Here is a 17086-nt window from a genome sequence, read left to right as displayed (position 1 = left end):
TAGGAGCCTAATTTTAAGCACCTTCTTTTATAAATCTGGCCATTATCTTTATTTCTCAAGGGGTGGGGGGGGGGGGGGAGGTGATACTTCAACACATCACTTACTGTAGATATGCTCATGGACCAAGTTGATTGTTTTAGAATGGAAAGGTAAAATATTCATCTTCAATCTACACAGTCGATCTCTGCCGGACATTCTATATGCAGCCCTCTTGAACATCAGAAACCAGTAGGCATTGTTCACACAGAATGAGTATAAAGGAGGTTGTGTGTGTATAGGTTAGCAGGAAACATTTTATATTTATAATTTTAACTAGTGGGATGGCTAACACCAGCCAACGCGTGGGCCTGTCACTTCCTCCCTCTGTGACCAGGGGCGAAATTCTGGCCCTGTTGAAATCACTGGAAGAAGTGCAATTGATTTCAATGGGACCAGCATTTCATGCGTGGAGTTTGTTGATGTTTTTTGTGCTCTTTGCAGTATTATATGTGTCTGACCCAGAATAACAGTTGTATAGGAGTAACTGTCACTGAACTGGACAACAGTCAGTGGTTCTAAAAGTCCAACTAATCTCCACCAAGGAAATGCCACTTTGCCATGTTTATTCTCTCTAAATTACAGCTATATCTATGTTTTAACTCTCATCATTTATGCCAGTGTGGTTCATGAAGCAGTGGATGATCTAACATACCACGTAAGTGCAATGGTCCTTGGGCATAACACTATTAGATATTAGTAGTGCTTTATCTAATGCTTGGAACAATAAGACAATATTTCAGCTCTTTTTTTTTTTTTTAAACGCAGTAAATTTTTACCAGGAAGCTGTTGCAGCGATGAGTTATTATCTGTTAGATAGAGACAGAGGATCCAATTTTTCAGTCCTTCCTCAGTCAAAACTCCTATCAAGATCAATTGGAATTTTGTTCTAAATGTGGATTGCAGGCGTTGACTCTTGCTCCTGAGACAAGATCCTGTAAGCTCTCAAGTCATGCAAGTATGGGCATCTCATGCAACACTCTGAGTTAGCATTTGGTCTTTTCCTCTGCCTGGCACTGGTACAAACAGGACAAAATATTCATTGGTTATTTTAGATGTATTATTTATTAATAGACAAGTGCAAGTAATTCTTTATATGAAGCACAATAGCAAGAGAGGGCTTAGACCACAGGACTGGGTGGCAAGGAATTCTGGATTCTATTTCCAGCTTTATTACCGACTCATTGCATGATTTTAGGCTGCTAATGTAACCTCTCAGTGCCTCATATATACATGGATCTATAAAACAATTGTTCCCTACTTTACAGGGATTTGGGGAAGCATTTTTTTTGCAAAGTGCTGGGAGCCTCCTAAAAGGTCCTGAATTATAAATTGGTTGTGCAAAAATCATTTTTCAGTTACTATAAATTTGATTCATTTAAAGAAAGGCCTGGACCATGTTATGGGTGAATATTAAACAAGAGTGTTTTTAAAAGGCAAAAAGGTTTGTGAGCAGCAAGACTGTTCCAAACTGCATGAATGAAAGAAATGCCCACATGCTAGTAACTAGCCACTACTGCTATGGCTGTAGCAATATGAATCTTCAGTGGTTCCCCTCCTATTCCCCCCCCCCTTTTGTATCTTTCTTTTTTAAGGAGGGGAGTTAATTTAGTGCTAAGAGTTTAGAAATAATGCGGCATTTATTAAGCATCCCCGGCCTCCTTTATTGGATTTCTTTCAGGCGATTTAACTTCAAGCCTGGTTGCAACCCGCTAACAAATCTCATCCCTGTTTCTGAACCCTGGATGTAAAACTCCCCCCAACCCTTTCCTCCTGGCCGGAATCTCTGCAGTACTCGCAGGTAACTTGTGTGGAACAACTCGCCGTCCTAGGCGCTGAGCCTGTTCCTAGAAAGGGAGGGGGAGGGGGGCAACAAGCGACTCGCGATTTTTAAGGCACTTTCTCCTCGCTGGCAGGAACCTCCCTGGTGCCGCCGGCGCGCGTGTTCTAACCCCGCTCCGTGCCCTTTGTAAGCCGAGCCCGGCTCCTCGCACACGGGGGTTTGTCCTTCGGCTGAACTTTCACCTCCCGAACTCGCCGCCTTTCATGGTTGCAAGTGCCGAGGAGCCGCGAGGGGAGGCCAGAGCCGATGGCTACGGCGCGGCCGAACGCTCGCCCGTGCGGGCTGCTGCTCGCCGAGCTCCCCACCCAGCCCCTGCCCCACCGCGCAGCTTTCGCACCCCGCTCCCAACCCCCCCTTCCCGCGGGGGGGGGGGGTGTTTCCCCGGCTCCCCCCCTTCGCCGAGCCCTGCAGCCCACCCCATCCTCTCCCCCGCGGCTGCGCTGCCCCCGGCTCCTCTCCCTCTCTTGCAACTGCGAGCTCCGCGCGCGCGTGTGTTGCTTTTTGTGTGTGTGCGCTTTGCACCGAGCCTTGTTGTTTACCCAGCAGGTGGATGTGACGTCAGAGACTCACAACAGCAAAAAATAACAACATCTCCCTCCGCGGGGGTGTTATTTTTCTCTCCCCCCCCCCCCTCCCGCCGTTCCCCTCCAGCTTTGCCTCTCCTCCTTCCTCCCGCTCGCCAAACTCCGGAGCGGCCGCGCAAAGGCGCCTGGAGCCGAGCCGGGAGCGGCGGGGGCTGGGAGCAAGGGGGGGAACCCGCCGGCCCTGCTGGGCTGCGTGCAGGCTCCCCTGGAAGCTAGTCCCGAGCGGAGGGCTCTATTGTTATTGATTGTGCGGCTGTTGCACGCTGTGCCTACTGCCCGGGCTCGGCGCATGGGGCTGCCCGGCTAGAGGGAAGGGAGGGGACGGGCAGGCAGACTCACCCGCGCTGGGGGGAGGCACCGACCGGCCGTCTCCAGCGGGTGAGTTTGGCTTTTTGGCTTTTCTCCTCCACTTTCCAGGCTCCTTCTTGTTTGTTTCACTTTTCCCTCTCTTCCTCCCCCCCCCTCCAACTCCTTCTCTGCCCCCCCCCTTCCCAGCTCCACGTGCCCCCCTCTGCCTGCCGCCTGGCGGGGGGATGCGAGCTGGCCGCCACGCTGTTTGCATAAATCAGAGCGAATGCCCTGGGAGAGGCGGCGGCTCCTTCACCTCTGGGCTTGGTCCCTGCAGCTGGCGGCTGGCCACTGCCGCCGGAGCAGCCCCGCGCCGCGGCGACTTGGAGAGGGCTCGTCTGGCGGGCGCCCTCGCCGGGCAGAGACGCGGGTGGCGGGGCAAGTGCCGCTCCCCAGGCGCTCGGAGAGGGGGGGGGGAACCGCCTCTCTCCCCTTCAGTTCTCACTTTGGAAACTTTTTATCCATCTCTGCCCCCTGCGTCCCTTCCTCCTGTGAACTTCACGCACAGGCCCCGGGCGCACACCCCCCTGCGCACAGGCAGGGGCTGGGCTCGCCTCCCGCTCGCTCCGCTGTCCCGCCGTGGTGCGCTCCCGTGGAGTTGCGCCCTGGCTGGGGAGGAGCGCGCCGCCCCCCCCCCCCCTCTCCCCGGGGGAGCCCGCCAGACGCGGGGGAGGCTCCGTTCAGTTCCAGCCACACGCGCACCGAGAGGCGCTGCCCACGCTGAGTTTCCCCGGGACTCGGCTGGGCTTGTTTCCCCGGAGCCGGGACGGCTGCAGGGAGTTGCCCTCCTGGCTGGGGGCTCTGGCTGCAGGGGCGCCCCCGCGGTGCGGTTGCAGGCAATGCGCGGAGAGCCCGCGGCGAAGTTGCGGCCACGGGTTGTCACCTCTCCCTGTCGCCCTCCTCCCCCCCAGTGCGGGGGGGGGGACGACCTTGATTCCCCCACACGTCATTGAGCAAGTCCTGCCCCCCCCCCCCCCGCATACCACCTGTTGTCGCTTCTAGATCAGTCAGCCCAGATGTCTGCGCCGGAGTCGCCCGTGTCACATGCGCGCACGCCCAGCCCGGTGCATCGTGCCCAGCCTTCGGTGCCGGCTGCTTGGCTAGCCTCTGCCTCGCTCGCCTTGGACGAAGTGTTTGAATAAACATTTACAACTCCAAACCCGACCCTTGCCACTCGCCCCTGCTGCCCCTCTGCAAGCGCGCATCTCAGATGCCTGGGGATGAGGGGAGATTTTTAGATCCTGTTACTTACTCAAGTCCTTAGATCTGTTTCCTGATCCCGGTGCTTGCAAGTGTTTCAGGGCTCCTCTTCTTCCTCTCCCTCCCCTTAAACACAGCACACTCTCCCCCTTCCCCCTCCGACCCCTTTACCAAACCTGCCTTCCGGAGACTTGTTGAAAGAACCCCTGGTTTCTTCTCGACCGTAGAGCCCAAAGTTTTGCCTGCCGGAGCAGCAGCAGACTTTACTGAGAAGCTGTGTACTGGCGTTCGTTCACTCTCAGAGCCTTTCTCCCTGCTGTCTCCCGGTAAGTATAGGAAAATCAGCGGAGGCTTTTTACATATAAGGGTATAAAGGATCCCCCCCCCCCCACACACACACACGTGTACACAACTTCCCCGCTCCAACAGTAAACTCCCAAATAAAGAGAAACCAGGTGAACATCTATCGTAAAGGGCACAGACCAGCTTAGAGAAGCTAGAAGCTGAAGCGTTTATTTCAGGTCAGTGAAACAGAAGGGGTGGGGAGTACAGGCGGCGAGATGTATTAACACGGAGTTATCTTTTTTTTTTTTTTTTAAATAAGGAAACCTCGGATCAGAGTTTGGCTAACAGTGTAAGTGCTGCTATAAAATATAGTGACAATGAGTCCTTTCCCTCCCCCACTCCACTTTACAACTGTTAATTATTTCCAACTCATTGTGTTTAAATGCCATTGCTTTGCCGATTGCAAAGTGTGTTGGTTTTAGCCTGCCTTCATTCTACCCATTGGTCTTAAAATTTTGCTTGTAGTGAACCAAAAAACTCCTAAAATGGCCCTTTTAAAAAAAAACAAAAAAAACGGCGGCTGTCAGTGTCAACTCTTCAGACATAATGCTCCTACCAAGCATTTCATTTAAGAGCTACACATGCTTCTGAATTCCACTTTAAAGAGTTCTGGCTTAATCTCCTAGCCTCTCAAAAGTTTAGGGTTTCACTTTTAGTAACTGTTGTGTGAATGAGTAATGTGTACAATATTTGCACAGCGTGTGTCTGTATAGGATACAATTCTGAATCCTGTGGTACTGAATAATTATACATATTTTTTTTAAAAAAATTTTGCTTTAAATTAATTTTTTTCTGTTTTTATACATTTGTTTTGGTTATCTAACTTTCAGAATGTCAGTATAATTAATTTAATTCTCTTAACTAGGCAGATAGTGACTTTAAGTATGACTTTTAAAGACAAGTCCTACTCAGGCTCCTTAAGGTAGTAGTTATCTTTGGGTTAATTTTGTTGGAGGCAGAAATAGATGTTTGAAATACTTAATGGTATTTTGCAATTTATATGATTGAGAAGTGAAATTCTGTTGTTGGTTTTTTTCTGCAATGTTAAGCCTGAGAGATTTTCAAATATTTTGAGTTCTACAAGAACAAAGTAGATCTCAGAAGGGAGTGTACTATGCATCTTTGAAACCATATTGAGATCAAGGGAAGGAGGGGAAACTTGGACTTTTGGTTTCAAGTTCTCTGTTGAAAATCCCCCTCTCTGCCCCAAATTTTATTTGAACTATCGCACAATTATATAGAATGAAATGGTGATGGGTGGGAGACGAATCTCCACTAGTCACCATTCAAAAGGTGGCGGCCAAAATCTCACTGCAAAAAGGTATTGTAGCTTTAACATCTTGCATTGGCAGCATTCTTTCCCCTTAGTCTTTGGATTAGTCATTGTATGAGAGAGAGAGAGGGGAAAAATCGCTTTTTTGAAAAAAGTAAGTAAACAGCCTCCAACAAGTGAACCTTGACAACCCAGATTAAGGAAGGCAGTAGAGATCAAACAAATCTGCTGCTGGGCTGTTGTCAGGAGCTGCCTCACTGAAAGCTTTGGACTATTCGATCAGGCAGCAAGGTTATATGTTCACTTATCCAGAAATGGACCATTATAAATGCTGATCTTTGTTGTGAAACCAAAAAATAACTTTTGAGAGAAACATCTATAGTATTTTCAATTCAGTATTTTTCCTATCTCTTCAGATTCTGACTTGCAGAACTAGTTAATGAAACAGACTTTGGGACTGTGGTGTGTCCAGTTTTAAGTTGATTTTCCTTTTGATATTATTTACGATAACTAGAATTATAGAGAAGAATTATGAAGTTCACGAACATCATGTTACCAAAAACTTAAAGTTTTATGAAGTTCACCTCTAAAGTTCAGTATTTCTGAATTGCCATTAAAAGAAGTGTGCATGTAAAGGTGGTGTTCTGGTGTAGACGACACAATTTTTTTTCTTTTTTTAAATGTAACTCAACTCTTGGAATTTAGAAAACAGGTGATTTTTCTATATATAATATCAAGCAAGGTTTTATCTTTTTGGCCATGTCCTAATTTTTACAAAAATCTTTAGATAAACTTAATTATTACTTTCTTTACACAAAAAGCATAGTACCAAATGTCAGCATAGTGTATTCTATTTTGTTTTACTTTGAGAAAAATGTAAGTGTCAACTTGTCAAATTACATTATTTATATTGCTTTAAACCTTTTGTAGGATTCTGTACTCCTCTTCAAACACTCTTGTGTCAACTCTGCAAATGTGATTCACCATCTAGTTTCTTGATATAAAATATCTTAAAACAATGGAAATAGAGATTTTTCAAATTAAGTAAAAAGCTGCTACATTAATGCATATTAATCAGGAAATTACACATATACATGTATTGCATAATAAAAAGCCTGCACCAAATAAATATTTCTTTAATTGGCAGTAAAGACACACAATAAGCACGTTATACTGTTTTTTTATAACCTAAGATTTCATCATCATCCTGCACAACTTATTGCAAACCCAGTAGCTTTTTATAGCATATACTTTTTATTTTCTAATTAAAGTATGCATGTTAAACATACATATGTATGCTGTTAAGCCATTTTGGATAATACGTAATGTTTATAGCTGTTAAAAAACATTTTCTCCTTAAATCAGTTCCACCAGGAATAGTAATAACAACCCAGCTGGCTTTTATACTGGTACGCAAAGGAAAAAGAGTTAAGTGAAGAATTGTACATTCAACACTGTTGTATTGCAAATGTGGCATAATACTGTTTTATTAGAGAAGATCGCTGTTTAACAGAGCTTAAACTTGACCTACATTATTACTATGAGAATAGTGTAAACATGTAAGACTCTCAAATCTATTTTGTTTCATGATATTGTAAAAGAATAAGGGAAAGGTTAGTAGTAAACAGGAAGGTTTTTTATGGAATACAGTTAAGTATTAAGTATTCTTGTGGCCTTTTATATTGATAGTTTGAATTGGATGACTGTAATTTCATGAAATATTTTTTCTAACCTGTATGTAAAATGTATATAACATGTGCACTTACATACAACATGTTTTTGTGATACTTTTTTTTCCAGCAAGTGTGTTCAGTTATTTATATTTTGTGATGGGGTTCTTGTCTTTGTACATTTTCTCAGAAGTGCTTTAATAAAATTTAAATAGATCATATGCTGTCAGAAAATAGTATAAATTTTGTTTACGATTCAGTTGGTTTAAGGTACTTAGAGTAAAGAAGCTCATTTAACCCCAAGACTGAGTAGCATTAAGTGGCGAGAGGTCTCATGAAGAGCTTCTACTGCCCTTTGCACTTGTGGTAATCTTAAATTATTACAGTTTAATTGCAACTTCAAGGGCCTGAGCTGAAATGTTTTATGCAGCTGAGAAAGAGTTGGAGAAAAGTGTAACTAGATTGGCACAGGTAGTTGGTTTCCTTTGAGCAGGAACTGCATAGATTCAGGCCTTTTCTTACCTTCTGTAAATGCATGTTGCACTGAAGTTTCATGTAAGGGCCTATCAGGTTTCACTGAAAGAAAAATCCAATAGCAAACCTTCTATCAGACTTCAGTGAGAACAGGATTGGGCCCTTATAGAAGCGACTGAGCTTAATGGGTGAATACATATTTTGCACGTTGTCAGTGGATTATGCATTTAGGTAACGATACCCCCCCCCCCAAACATTCTTTACTGTCTGTTTTTCATAGTCACCTCAAAAAGAGAGTTTTTTTTGAGGGCAAAAGTTTATTTAAAAACCTGAAGGAAATAATGACTGGTTTCAGCATTAAGGTTGTGATAACAACCAAAAAAAAAAATAAAAAATGGAAAAACAACAATAATGGCTTGCACTCTGTCTGTACTGCAGCTTGTTCCTTTATGACTAGGCACTGCAAGTGTCTCAGATGAATATAGCTTGCTATCTCGCACATGTGTCACAATACTTGCTAAATGACTAGTCAAAGACGCTCATTAAATGAGTGGGTCTAATTTGTAGACATTTTTGCATTGGACTCTTCCAGCATATTTGCAGTATAGGTGGTTATTCTCAGAGAGCCTGACCCAGCAAAGCAGTGAAGCCTGTGCATAACTTGAGCACTAGTGGACCTAGTGACTTTGCATGCTGAAAGTTATATACTGTACATGCCTATTTGGATCTGGGCCATGGAGAAGTAAAATCACGATTTGAATGGTTTTGTTAAGCTGAATGCTTTGCATGTGTTCTTACTGCAGTAGGAAATTAACAAGATTGGCTGTCTGTAGGATTGTTCTCTTTTGCTCTTAACTGAAGCACCGCTCACAGTTTACTGATCTCTTAAACTACTACATAGCTTGGTTCCCAGAGCTATTGCTGTGTTCGTAATGGCAGCTACAATAGGTCATACCCAGTGACATCATTGTATTCTGAGTGGAGGAAGTAAAAAGGAATAAACAATACAGTAATCAGGAAAGAGTTAATGATACAAACTTTCTGATTTCCCTAATGTTTTTATTAATTAGATTTTTTTTTTACCCAAAGATTTAAGGAGCTGCTTCAGTTTTAGAAGATCAGACATTTATTGATTGGAATGTCTTGAGTACTTTAACATTTTTTTTCATTTTTCTTTCTTTTTTTTCTCTTAAATCTACCTAGTCCCTGAAGCTTCCAGGCTTTGCTACAAGTGAAATCTAGGGTGTTCTGTCTTTCTGTTCTCCTGACACTAATCTCCTGTATACCTGAAGTGCACACTATTGTGTATAACAAGGTGTTTGTGAGACCTGTACTCAAAGTAAGCTGCATAATTATTTATTCAATCCAGTTTTGAAAATAATGTTCCATAAACAACTGAGAATACAGGAAAAAAATGAACAAAACCAGCTTCCGCTTAGAAAGAACCTAGTACCTCATTAGGGCTCTGATTCTCCCCTACCACTGACCCTCCTGCTATTCAGAAAAATCTCGATTTAGTGCCTTGAAATTGCAATTAAGTTGTAGTAATTTAAGATTATTGCAAGAGTGCAAAGGGCAATAGAAGCTCTTTAGAAGTCTCATCTCAACACTTAATGCTACTCAGTCATGGGGTTAAATGAGTTTCCTCAATGTAAGTACTTAAAGTAACTAAATCGTAAACAAAATTTATACTATATTCTGACAACTAATAATCTATTTAAATTACATTAAAGTTTGAGTGTGAAAATTTAATTAAATATAGAAGTACTGTCAAACCCTGTAAATATCTTGACAGATCTACTGAAATGGAAGCCGTATAATGAAATATTTACTTATGTCTGTGTTACAATAGATGCAAGGTGATAGACCTTTCCCAATCTCCCATTTGGTAGGAATGGTCTCAGAAAATATTATGAAGAAATAGAATTTTTTTTTATTCAAATGAACCTCAAAGAGGGTGTTCACTGTTAATCACTCTTTCCATGCGGTGCTTGTGATTTTTATGTTTTTATGACAAGTGCCTATTTCCTTAATGACTTAGCCTGTTAATTCACATGTAAACTCTGTTAAAACAGATCTTATGCAATGCAGTATTTCATAGTGTGCGTGGTGTGGTTGTGCTGGATGTATAATTTTTAAGTCAACTTCTGTCTGTGGCTAGGTTGAAATGGCCCAGAGCACAGCACTGCAGTAAATGCTGCTATTACAATTGTTGCTTTGATTTTCAGATGTTAAAAAACCCCAACTACAAACCCCTTTCTAAAATGTGACACCATTTTGTGGTGTGTGTGTGTGTATGTGTGTGTGTTTTTAAAGACGCAAGGCCTGACTGTCCCCTCTCATTCTTGTAAATCAGGAGTAACTCCACCGAAGTCTGTACTGTGCTGGTGTGAACAGGAGGAGAATCATGCCTGTGTACTGTGCTCTGTGCCAGCATGTAGGAAAGCTGAGTTTGGGTGTAACACTTACAGCCCCATGAAGACTTTCCGAGTGCAGGTGTTGCTATCCTCCCGATAGCAAGGGCACAGCATGAGTGTTGCTTTCTCATGCTGTGGTGACTGGTTGACAGATTGGTAGGGCAGTCTTGCTCTCCCAGGCTCTGAACAAGTGCTTTGGTCAATCCACTTGAGTCGGCGGGGAAGGAGGATGAGGAAGAAGAAGAATGAGGGGAATTAAGACCTGTAAAGAAGGAGGGGAATTATGTGGACTAGACTAGTCTGTTCAAAAACTCGGGAACTACGTGTAGGCTGGCTTTATTATGGAAGAGGTGGGTGTGAGGTGATTGCTTTCCTTTGGCATACACTCTTGTTCCCGCAAAGGGCTAAGGGGACAGTTTATACTTGGGTGCATTGGCTTCTCTGCTGCTAAAATAGGAAGTCATGCAAAAGGTGGCATAGTTGGGCAAGTTGATTTGGAGCCACTAACCTCCTTATTAGTTTCACCCCTAGAATCCAGACATTTCCTTTCATGTTGTGTCTTGGTTTGAGCTGTGCTTCCCAATTAGTTTTGTCATGTTGTTGCTAGCAATTAGGGTCAAATGTCTTTCCTTGGGCTCTCTCTACTTTTCTTCTTGGTATCCCTCCCCTGGGTTCATAAGGCAAGCTGTTTATTCATTAATTAGTAGATTAAGCATATTAACACATCAGTAAACTAAATCAGTCATACTTCCCAAGGCATCTTGGGAAACCCTCTGTAGTTTTATGTGATTGGACATGCACTGTTTCTAGTTTAGATAGCAGAACCAATGATGGCAAAGTGTTTTTAGGAGAGAGAAATAGAGAGAATGAAAGCAATAGAATCTCATGTCTCTATTTAAAAGATTGTGATAAAGGAAGAGAAAATGATGAGGGGGCTTGGTTACATGTCCAGAGTTTCAGCTAATTATGAAAAATCAACCTTCTCAGTATGTTCCTTTTTTTTCTAACAAAACCAAACCAGACCTACTTTACAATGCAATAAATGTGGTGGTAGCGGAGTAGGCTCTTCAGGTTCTCTGGTTGAAAAGGCACTGTTTTGAACCGTGCCAGAGAGTATGTCTACACTGCAACTAGATTTTTTTGTGGGCCTATGCCAGCTGGCATGGAGCTGTGTAATTGAGGTATATAGATGTTCTGGCTCAATCTCCAGCCCAAATTCTGGGACCCTTCCACCTCGCAGTTATAACAGCATCTTAGACAAAGTAACTGACGTGGGTCAGCCAGAGGTTTTTAACTGCAGTATTAGGTTTGTCTAAAAGAATTATGCACCCAGCTCTTTTTAGAGGCTACTGAAAATTCCATCCTTAGACCAAAATACCCTTTTCTCCTAACACTGTAAATACACTCCTCATTTCGGCACATGTAGCCTTTACCCATTACTCACTGTAAAGGTTATTCATGTTGTTCCATACTCACTCCAGAATAGCAGCATTGTTTCTCCTTTTACATTTTCTTTTAAGGGCATCACAATTTTAATACCTCATTCAGATCTGAGGCAAGATTCAAGCTGACCCATAGTGCTGGACTAACTCTTTGTTTTTGCTCTCAGGACTGTGCATGTCTGGAATGTAGCACTTGGTTTCACAACAACAACAAACCAGCAAGGCAGATAGTTGTGTCAAGATGTTGGAGCGCGTTTCGGTTGAGGAGGCTGAGTAAAATGGAAAATGGAACTGACAAAAGGAGGGGAGGCAGCAGTGCAGAGGAAGAGTAGTGTTAATGTCACTGCCTCTTCAATGAAACTTGCAATGTAATGTTAAATCATTTCTGTCTTCTTCGTTGAAAGAATGTTAATCATTTCATTAGGGAGAATTAAGCAATTAACTGATATTTCTTAGGAAGAGCAGACAGACTTTTAAAAAGCATCTTATTAATTAAATCGTGTTATTAAGAAGTTTACCACTTACCCTTAGTTACCCTTTGGTGGTAGTGAAGTATGTCTACACTGCAATTAAAACCCCATGGCTGGCCTGTGCTAAGTGACTCCGGTTCAGGAGAAGGGGTTGTTTAATTGCCGTGAAGATGTTGAGGCTTGGCTGCAGCCCTTAACCCTTCTCCCCTCTTAGCATCCGAGAGCCCAGCCTTCAGTCTAAGCCTGAACGTGTCTGGCACGTAGCAAAGCCCCTTAGCCTGAGCACAGCAAGCTTGAGTCAGCTGGCACGGGCCAGCAGCTGCACGTGTCTAGTTGCAGTGTAGAGATCCCCTGAAGAGGCAAGCCAGGGAGAAGGCCTTCAAAGGATTTCTCATGATGTTGCTGGCATAGTAATAACTGTTTTTGTGATTTTAAAATATGATGGTCTGATAGAAAATGCAACCTGCACAGAAGAGTGTTTTCTGGCTTTTGTCAGCTGCGGTGTTGCAGATCTTATTTTCTGAGCACTCCGGGATTATGAAATTGAAAATCTTAATGCGTTCACCTTGGGTGTTTTTAATAATGGCTTCTTTGTTGCAATGATAAGCTGGTTGACAGTGAGCCAGGAGCTCTGTCATCTTTGAATGTAAGACAAACTTTGGTTAGCGCTAGAAGCAACTCATTGTGTTCTTTGGGACTCCATTCCCACGCTCTGTGTTCAGGGAGAAGTTCTGTTAATGTCAGTGGCTCTGGCATCCATTTTCCATTGTGCTGGGTGTGTTTGACCTGCAAGTTCTACCACAGGCCCTGCCCACACTTCATCCCTTCCCTCAAGGCCACACCTTGTTTCCACTGGCACCCTGCTTCTCTCCACCCAGTGCCACTCCCATTCCAGAGCGTGCCGTGTCCTCACTCCTCCCTCTTGCTCACCCCGCCTGTCTCCCACATGCCTCAGAGTAGCTGACTGCGTCTGGCAGGAGGCACGGGGAGGGAGGGAGGAAGTGCTAATTGCTTGGGCCAGCTGCCAGGCGGGAGACTCTGGGGAGAGGGATTGGAAAGCACTGGGGGGCGGGAGGCTGCCAGTGGGTGCTCAGTACCCATCATTTTTTCCATAGGAGTGCACCAGCCCAAGAGCACCCACGGAATTGGCGGTTATGGTCAGTGGTCTAAATTTCTTAAAAGCAGTGTCTGTGCTGTGGTCATGCTGTGCTTGATGGAGGATAGCTGTGTGGAGACTTTAGGTGCCAGGCACGCTGTAGAGTAGCGCCCACCACTAGCAGTTTCTACAGGGATTTAGGCTAGAGCAAGGTAGGGGTGGAACAGATGTGCGGCAGGGACGTGACCGTGAAGCATACTAAGTTGGTGAATCACTTATCAAGACCAAACTGGAGGGGTGGGGGAAATGGTGAAAATCTTCTTCACTAAATTTGTGCACCAAAACTTCAATTTTTTTTTTGGTTTTGATGTGTAAACTAGCTCTTATCAAGCTGTATTTTCAGGAAATGTTGAGGAGCATCTGATCTAGTGTACGTGGCTGGGCCTTGTATCCCCGTGTGTTGTCCCCTACTTTGGCTTGGGCCTGCTGGGAGATCGATTATTTCTGTGTAGAGTGCAGTGTGTGGTCCTCGTTTGTGAGGTTGCTGTAGTTCCTTTTATAATGACAACCATTTCGAATACCCTGGAATTTGACACACATCTGAGTTCACCTTGAGCCAGGCAAATCGCATGATGTAGTAGTAGCAGCAGTGATACTAAAATGGGCACATTCTACTTCCATAACTGTTCTTCTTCCAACAGAGAGGGCTCCTTTTGTTTTACCCTTTACCCATGTAATGCAAACTCTTTGTTAAAAATCTATTGTATATTGACAGAGTGGATGGACTTCATAAATAAGTGCATTTCAGTGCATGGGAATATATAGCAATGGGGCTGGATTCTGTTGCCTGTTATACTGGTATAAACCCAATGGATCTCCATTTAAATCACTGGGATTACCCTGGTCCAAATTCTGCTTTCACTTAACCAACAGTCTTGATGCCAGTGCAGAATTATAAAGATGCCCTTGGTCTGTATGTCTCCCAGTAGACTCGGTTGACTTCATTCAAGTCATGCCATGGATAGATTTGTAACACTAAGATATTAACATAATTACTTTTTTCTAAAACTAAATGCTTGTGACAAGGGCCCAGTTCTCTTCCACTGAAGCAAAACTCCATATTGATTTAAATGGGGGCAGGATAAGGCTCTCTCAAATTGTCCATAGTAAATCTTATTTGTCAGTCAAACGATGTTCTCCTGTTCGTTAACTTTGATGTGCACTCTGGTGATGTTGTATAGTAAACATTTTAAAAATAAAATGTATTTTTCTAAAGAAACATGACTTGCCCTTCCGAATGGTTTGAACAAGAATGTGTTAAAAGCATGCAGCTCTGTTATGGTTAGGATATGTATTATCTACAGTACAATTGTGTGGGTTTTTGTTTGTTTTTTGATTTTGTTTTTTAGGATATGTTGTAAAAAGCAGGTATCACACTGATTTTGTTTTGGTTTGTTTTTTACATCCTTCATTTCAGTACAGGTTGAATCTCTCTACTCCAGCATTCTCTAGTCTGGCAACATCTGTGGTCTGACATGATTTTAGTTAACCAGATGTCCGCTTATCATGGGTGTAGCCAAGTTCCCTGCAGTCCCATAAAGTTTGCTTACAGCCACCAGTTCTGGCTCTGTGTTCTGTGCTGTTATTTAGCTCTGATTTACCCCAGACACCCAGTAAGCAATGGAAGTGTTGGTAATACAGTTAGACAATATTGACCTCCTGTGATCTGGCAAATTCTCTGATTCGGTACCAGTGAGGTCCTGAGGGTGCCAGACTAGAGAGATTCAACCTGTAACAAGACCTTTTTGAGATTCAAATAGATACTCATCACAATACACTTGAGTAAGTGATGTAAACACGTTGTGACGGAATCCATCCCCCCCCCCGTTTTGAAATCCTACACAGAATGGTAGTAATCTCTGTACAAAGTCTGCCTTGTAAGGTGTCAATTGAAAATTCATAATTTGCTGGTCATTATTGTCTTGATAAAATGTGTGGCACCATGGAATGTGAGGTTATGAGATTCCCCTGTATGATATTAACTAGTGATGTGGCAGGTTAACCTGTAAGCATCACCCTAAATGGTTAGTGCTTACCAGTTCCGGCTAACCAGTAGGGGGCTGGAGCAGTTCTCCATCTGCCCCATGTACAGTGCTGCTCCTACCCCGTGGGGCTTACTGCAGTCCGGGGTTGCTCTGGCGGCCGAAGCAGCCCCTGTCCATGGTGGGCTGGCAGCTCTTCTCCCCTCTCCCCCCCCCCCCCCTTGCTGTAGATTACACGCTGGTTTCCCAGGAGCCTGCAGTGAACCCTCTCCAGGAACAGGGCCCGCAGTCCTTGCCAGTCCCGCTTCCGGGGAGGCAGCTTCCCTGTGGCAGCAACGAGTTGCTCTGGAGGAAGCTTCACTGCAGGCTCTGCAATATAAAGCGTATTTAAGCTTTAACCCGCAGAGCCCACAGCATGTCACCACTAAGATTTTTAGCGGTTACCCGGTTACCTTTTAAAACAAATTTTTACATCCTTAATATGAACACGTTTCAAAGCCCTGCCCAAGCAGACATTGTCAGCTGGATCTGTCCTAAAGAAAGAAATGTGAGGTCTATTTAATTTGCATTTAAGTAGCAAATAGTCATCAAGCAGGAAGGGAAAGAAAGCTCAAAGCGGTTAAAAAAAACCCAGCAGGGAACATCCTTCCATGTAGACTGTATGTCTCTTGGTTCTCAGCTGGAAATGTTTTTTCAAGGGTGGGGAGGACTGGAAAAAAACATGGCACACCAAGACACTCTCTCTATTTCTGGGATTGTGCCTAAGAAGTCAACAAAGGCAAATAGCCATTGGACTCTAGTCAGGGATCATTCTCTGTCCTGACCTGAAAGTTTGGGCACTAATTTGTTGAAGCATGCTTTGCAAATAACATAGTTTAAGTAGCTTGAGGGGGTAGCTGAGTTAGTCTGTTAGGGTATGTCTACACTACCCTCCTAGTTCGAACTAGGAGGGTAATGTATGCATACCGCACTTGCTAATGAAGCCCGGGATTTGAATTTCCCGGGCTTCATTAGCATAAGCGGGGAGCCGCCATTTTTAAATCCCCGCTGCTTCGAACCCCGTGTAGCGCGGCTACACGGGGCTCGAACTAGGTAGTTCGGACTAGGGTGCCTATTCCGAACTACCGTTACTCCTCGAACTAGCGGGGGTAGTGTAGACATACCCTCTCAGAAAAAACAACAAATGGTCTGGTAGCACTTGATAGACTAACGAAACATGTAGATGGTGGTATGAGCTTTCTTGGGCACAGCCCACTTCTTCAGATGACTGGAGTTATGAGTTGGGGATATGAAAACTCGAAATAAATAAGAGAGGAGAGAGAAAGAAAAAGGGAGGGGGTGGGAGACAGAGCATCAGTAAGTACTTTATTTCTTTTTCTTGAAATCATTTTTTTTACTTGTATGCCTCATTTAAAATCTTTTTGTAATAGGTCAACTAGTTATTGTTTCTAATCCAGTGAATTTAAGTTGAAGTATCTGGGTAATGCTATTTAAGGTAATAAAATGGTATATTCCTCCTTAGAGAAATGGCAGACTTAGAAATATTTCTGTTGCGCAGGACAGGGCTGGGAAATACAGGTCATACATTTCTGGAGAAGATCTGGGAATGGAAGTGTGTTGGGGTCATGCTGAAGTATAACACAGGCTGGTGAGAGTCAGCGTGTAATTGTCAGGCTGTTGTTACATGTAGACATGCAGGGCGTGGCTTGCATGTTGGAAGGCTGTTTGTGGGCAGGCTAGGTGGGAGTTACTGGAGCAAGTCATTTTAAAGCACCCCGAAGTTGCAGGGTAGGCGTGACTCAGACCTCTGCTGGTCTGAATTGTGCCGTCTTGCATCACACTTGCT

The 17086-nt window shown here is 43.9% G+C and overlaps 1 protein-coding gene across 31 annotated transcripts in view; it reads left to right on the top strand.

Annotated features, from left to right (window-relative positions):
* Nucleotides 1-2517: 2517 nt before the first annotated feature.
* The window catches only part of FOXP1 (forkhead box P1), a 562577-nt gene continuing 548008 nt past the window's right edge, over nucleotides 2518-17086 (top strand). For 22 of the 31 annotated variants that reach the window (XM_075938603.1, XM_075938613.1, XM_075938627.1 and 19 more), the window contains exons 1-2: nucleotides 2520-2841; nucleotides 4239-4337. The gene's annotated coding sequence lies outside the window, so the exon portion shown is untranslated. Of the gene's footprint in view, nucleotides 2842-4238; nucleotides 4338-4516; nucleotides 4533-17086 lie in introns of those variants that run through there. The other 9 variants (XM_075938614.1, XM_075938618.1, XM_075938616.1 and 6 more) reach the window with 5 other exon arrangements.

This window comes from Pelodiscus sinensis, chromosome 11 (genome assembly GCF_049634645.1).
Source record: "Pelodiscus sinensis isolate JC-2024 chromosome 11, ASM4963464v1, whole genome shotgun sequence".
In the NCBI taxonomy this organism is placed as follows: Eukaryota; Metazoa; Chordata; order Testudines; family Trionychidae; genus Pelodiscus; species Pelodiscus sinensis.
Note: the sequence above shows the minus strand (reverse complement) of the source record. Positions and strands in the feature narration are given on the sequence as shown.